Below are 6,000 nucleotides of genomic sequence, written 5' to 3' on the forward strand. Positions count from 1 at the left end.
TTTGCTTCCCTCCATCACAAGACATTGCACTTGGCATTTCCTTTACTCTGTGAGATCACTATTGAGTGCGTTAGTTAGCACCCCAAGGGGTTGGCTTGATTGGGAACACAATGAAAGGAGCTGATCTACTGTATTGTAATGTAAAACAGCTACAGCCAGTTATTTTGTAAGATTATAAGGTGTTCATTAAAAAATCAGCACAGAAAATGTGAAATGTCTTTGGTGTCTTATTATTTGTTTAAATCAACCATCACTTCCAAATCGCTTCCCATTCACTTGTGCCAGGTCCACACATCGTCATCAATTAATTGATTGATCATTCCTTTTAGTCACTTAAAAGTGATTTATTAAGTAAATGGCACGTGTAGAGAAAATAAACATGAAATTTTATGAGATGAGATGACGTGTACCAAAGCAGAGCACTCAGTAGTGATGTGTCTCCTGGGTTGTAGAAACAAAGCCCAAGAATCACTTACGGGTCAGAGGAAGTAGGTGGCACTCCTGGATGCCAAAGGTACATAGCGTTTGATGGATGGCCCAAGAAGGAGGCATATAAGCTTGGTAGACAGAAATGGGAAGAAGGAAAGGATAGTCCAAGCAAAGTGAAGATCAGGGCTGAAGATAGGATGTAGGTTTGGGGAGAGGCTGGGTGATATTGGACATCACTGAGGCATCCAGGTAGAACTTGGCTAACGTGCTATGCAATTGGCAAACATAATCTCATTTAACTCTCACAGCAAAGTCTGCAACTTCCATATTCTCATTACATAGATAAAGATAGCAAGTGTCGGTCTGGTGAGGAAAGTTCCTTAAGTTTGCATGAGTGTCTTTGTTTTAAGCCTGGTTCTTTTTAAAAATGTTTTAATGTTTTTTTTTTTTTTAATTTATTTCTGAGGGAGAGAGAAACAGCATGAGCAGAGGAGGGTCAGAGAGAAAGGGAGACACAGAATCTGAAACAGGCTCCAGGCTCTGAGCTAGCTGTCAGCACAGAACCCGACGTGGGGCTCAAACCCATGAACTGTGAGATCATGACATGAGCCAAAGTTGGACACTTAACTGACTGAGCCACCCAGGCACCCCTATTTAAACCCTGGTTCTGTGAGCCCTCAGGATGCAAGAAGCAAAAGAAAAATGGTGTTTAAGAGGACGTGCGTGAAAGGGAAGGGGGAGAAATGGAGAGAAATGTCAAAGATGAGGTCTTTGCATTAAGCCTATATGCCCTTGAAGATTATCATCACTGACAGAAAAGGGAAGCCAGGATGAGTGATCTTTTGAAGAACGCACCTATATTTGCAAGTTGATAAAATCAGTTTGGGGACCAGATAGATAGTTGGAAATTTCCAGTGAAGTAGTGTTCAGCACACTGGAGGAGGCCTCTGCAGCTGGGGACAGCTTGCCAGGGTCTCTGGTCATGAGAGGCATCATCTGATGGCCCGAAGGGCTGGGTGGTTGTCTTAACACACCTGTTAGCCATTTGGTAAGGCCCATGGAATAGATAGGTGGAAATGTGTGCTTGGAACTTGGGGAAGAGGTTTGTGACCAGAAATAAACATTTGAGTTAAAAAAAAAAAAAAAGAAAGTTACCTGACATTTTCTTTATGGCTCACCAATTGCTTTCTTATGCTTTATTGTTACCCATGGGTGAGGCAGAGCAACACCAGCTTTGTCTGTTTCCATTTTACAGATGAAGAAACTGAGTGTTGGATTATTGACAACTTGAAGTCCATGTAACTAAGTTCAGCTTGGGCTGGGAATCCAAGTTTTCTGTCCCTCCAAGGCAATATGCACTCTACTACATGGTGGTTAGCCCACAAGACCCAGCGTGAACCCATACCCATATTAGGTGGGAAAGCTAAGTGTCTTTTTACCTGTTTGTGTTTCCAGGTGCTCACTGGCTTCCTTGTGGCTTTGGTAGTAGCTAATGGTAGGAAAGCTGAGAGTTTTCTAGAGTACTCTTCCAGGGCCCTCTTTTCATGCCAGGCCCTGAGTATAAGCAGATGCCCCTGCACATGGCAGCTAGGCCAACTGGACGGAGTCTTCTGGCAAGGCTCCCTTCTCCCTAATAGCTTCCCCAGGGATAGTCCTGGAGAGAGACTTTGGAGCTCTGGTTTCCATTGACTGACAAACTTAAATGACATGATGAGTCACCCATTAGCTGGGAGACTCACTACTCTTAGATTGAGGCTAACCAGATGATGAGGGGCTGAGCAAGGGGAGGTTGGGAATGAGAAGGTTTTCCACTTATAAATAGCCCCATGGGCATCTCCAGAGTGGGCTTGGGGTCTCTTTTTAAGTCACCCCACAAAGACCACTGATTTTGGATCCATAACATTTTGGGTTGCCTATTGGTTAACTCAGAAAGAAAAGTGTGTGGTGGTGAAAAGTTCTATATCTCATAGTACTCCATGCCCATAAAATCTACCTGTGCCTTGTGTATTTGGGCCTGGAACGAGATAAGACTGGCTTAGAGACTAGATGGTTATTTTCAAGTCTGCCATAGTCATTTTCCTGTTCAGAATCCAGTCTGTTGGTCAACTCCTTGGGAAGTGTGTGTGATTGGCTACATTCAGCAACTTGCTGATGATCCCTTTTATTTCTCTTTCTTTATCCTGCTGCTACTAGATCTTCAGGTTAACATTGCCTGTACTAGTACCAGTAAAAACATGTGTGACAATGGCAGGGTACACTTTTTAAAATGTTTATGTTAGAGAGAAAGAGAGCATGAGTGGGGGAGAGAGGCAGAGGGTGAGAGAGTGAGAGAATCTTAAGCAGGCTCCACGCTCAGCATAGAGCCTGATGTGGGGGCTCAATCCCACAACCCTGGATCCTGACCTGAGCTGAAATCACGAGTTGGACCCTCAACCAACTGAGCCACCAAGGCACCCCTGGAAGGGTGCATTCTTTTTTTTTTTTCTGATGGCAAACACTTTGGTTCTTTTTTTTTTTTTTTTTTAGCTTTGACATGTTTTATTTATTTATTTATTTTACAAATAGTTTATTGTCAAATTAGTTTCCACATAACACCCAGTGCTCATCCCCACAAGTGCCCTCCTCCATGCCCATCCCCCCCCCCCCCCCACATCCATCAGTCCTCAGTTTTTTTCAGCATTCAAGAGTCTCTCATGGTTTGCCTCTCTCCCTTTCCCCCACCATTTCCCCCCTTCTTCTCCCCCTTGTTCCTCAGTTAAGTTCCTCCTAATCTTCCTATACGTGCAAACATATATTTGTCCTTCTCTGCCTGACTTATTTCACTCAGCATAAGACCCTCAAGGTCCATCCTTGTTGCTACACATGGCCAGATTTCATTGTTTCTCATTGCCATGTAGTATTCCATGGTATAGATAAACCACATCTTTTTGATCCATTCGTCCGATGATGGACACTTAGACTCTTTCCATGTTTTAGCTATTGTGGAGAGTGCTGCTATGAACATTGGGGTACATGTGCTCCTATGCATCAGCATTTCTGTATGGAAGGGTGCATTCTTAAAAGAATCTACAGGTCTTGTTAAAATCCCAAATCAGTATCATAAAAACATTTCTAAACCCTGGAAGTTAGTCCAGAGTAACTGCAGTTTGTTAATGTTCTTCGAATCAAATTTCCTTTTAAGGATAATTTAATATAGACAGACTTCCTTTTCTTTGTCTTTGTCCACATGAAAGTCATTTATTCAAATGTAAAAAAAAAGTTAAAAGGAGAGTGTTGACTTTTTAATGACCAATCATGTATCAATTTGCCTTTCCTCCTCATAACTGCTATCAGAAGGCAGTTGCCTTTTCAAAAATATTTATACACATACAAGTCATATATTTAAATCTCACAAAAGGCCATAAAAGTTAGAGAATTTCCCCATAACACAGCTCCATATGCACAGGTCACAGTGCTTTCTGAATAGTAAGTCACACTGTGTTAGGACACAAATGACTTCCAAGGAATGATTTTGTTGGTGATGAATCAGTAACCTTGAGAATGACCTGTAAGTACCCATAGCTTCTTAAAATGTCCAAGTAGCCTCCACTCTGGGAAATATTGCTTATTAACTCAACACTGCTAATGCCTTTTCTACTTTGATAGATAATCTGCTGCAGGGAGGCTGGGGCAAGGATGACTGAGTCTGGATCTTGAAGGACAATACATACGATGTATTAATGACTCATAATCTGTGGGCAGCAGCATGGTGATCTGCAAGGGGCTCAAGCTTTTTGCCTGACAAATCTGGATTGGAATTAGGACTCTACCACTAACTATATCTCTCATCTAGTTACTTAACCTCTCTGAGCCTCAGTTTCCTAAATATCTACCTTTGCAGGGCTATGCCCAGGACGTTGCCTGAGCAGTGTAGACAGGAAGAAGTTAAAGAGTGATTGACAGAAGCAATGTGTAAGGACTACTCTGTCAAGAAGTTTGCCAGTGGAGAAAATGAGAAAAGTGCCTCTAAAAAAATTTTTTTTAATGTTTATCTATTTTTGAGATATGCAAAGCATGCGTGGGGGAAGGTGGAGAGAGGGAGACAGAATCCAAAGGAGGCTCCAGGCTCTGAGCTGTTTGCACAGAGCCTGACCCTGGGCTCAAGCCCACAAACCATGAGATCATGACCTGAGCCGAAGTCAGATGCTCAACCAACTGGGCCACCCAGGCACCTTGAGGGAAGTGCCTCTGAATGGCTTTTAAAGACCCTTCAAATCCTCAAACACTGTGATACTTAGACATTAAAGGGTCTCTGAGATGTGTGACATGATTATTATATTCTCAGGACAGGGCAGATAAGAGAATCCCATGTGGTTTGGCTGTCAGATTTTCTAGTCTACTGATTCAGAGAGAAGCAACATGGACTGTAGGGAGATGGTGGTAAACATGGCACTGAGCAAAATGAAGCAAGCTAAGAGGAAAGCTTTGGAGTTGGCAAAAAATTCTGGTAAGCTCCAGATATTTGGAATATATCTGGAACATTGCACTATGTGGAATGCTGGTTATTTTCTTCAAAAACCATTAAATTGCTGAATGCATAAATTTTGTAGAAAAGTACTTTTAAATGCAACTTTCTACAGTGATGGAAATGCTCTATATCTGCATTGTCCAGTGTAACAGCCATTAGTCTTGTGTTGCTATTGAGCATGTGAAGTATGCCCAGGACAACTGAAGAATTAAATTTAAGATTTTACTCAATTCCAATAATTTAAATGTAAATAGTTGCATGAGGCTAAGTGAACACCGTATTGGACAGCACACTTCTAGAATATCACACAGATGAATCATTCACATTTGCTTCTAAAATATGCTTTGGGCATAAAATTTTTTTTTTTTTAATCATGACACTTCTGTCCCATGGTTAAAGTAAGGGTACATCATGCCTAGCTAAGTATTTGGATTATATTATTTTACTTTAGGAAAATTTCAATTTAATAAATCATCTACAAATTCATACATCCAGAAACCTCAAACCAGCAATAAAAAAGGCAAATAAAAGGTCTTTCACTGGCATATAGTTTCCATAAAGCCTATGCAGTTTTTTAACAGCTTAGGCAACAGAATACCCTTGGGACCTTCACTTTGGGAATTCAGACAGTGAATGAAGAGTGGAATACTTAACAAAATGAGACATGAGAAGTATTCGGAGAGGTACAGAGAGGCCCAAGGCAGCACAGCTGAAAAATGGCAGAGCTGAGATATGAACCCTGAGAGTCTGACTCTAAGCTTGGTGCGTCAACCTGCCCTCTTTCTAGGGGAAACCACACACATAAAACACAGTGCTTAGTTTTGTAGGTTCTCAGACATGAACAGATCTTCAAAAGACTGATAATGCACTCTAGCATTTTCCTCCATGAGTTATCCTGCTTTGCCATGAATCAGTCTACCGTTAATTCACCATCTCCTAGGGCCGTATATTTTATATCTGGACTGCTGTGGCCTTCGTGAAACAACATAAAAAATATTCAAAGAGCTGGTGAGTGTTTTATTCAGTAAATATTTATTGAGCATCTATTTGGTGCCAGGCACTAG

Source organism: Hyaena hyaena, unplaced genomic scaffold, assembly GCF_003009895.1.
Source record: "Hyaena hyaena isolate Hyena2069 unplaced genomic scaffold, ASM300989v1 scaffold_793, whole genome shotgun sequence".
In the NCBI taxonomy this organism is placed as follows: Eukaryota; Metazoa; Chordata; class Mammalia; order Carnivora; family Hyaenidae; genus Hyaena; species Hyaena hyaena.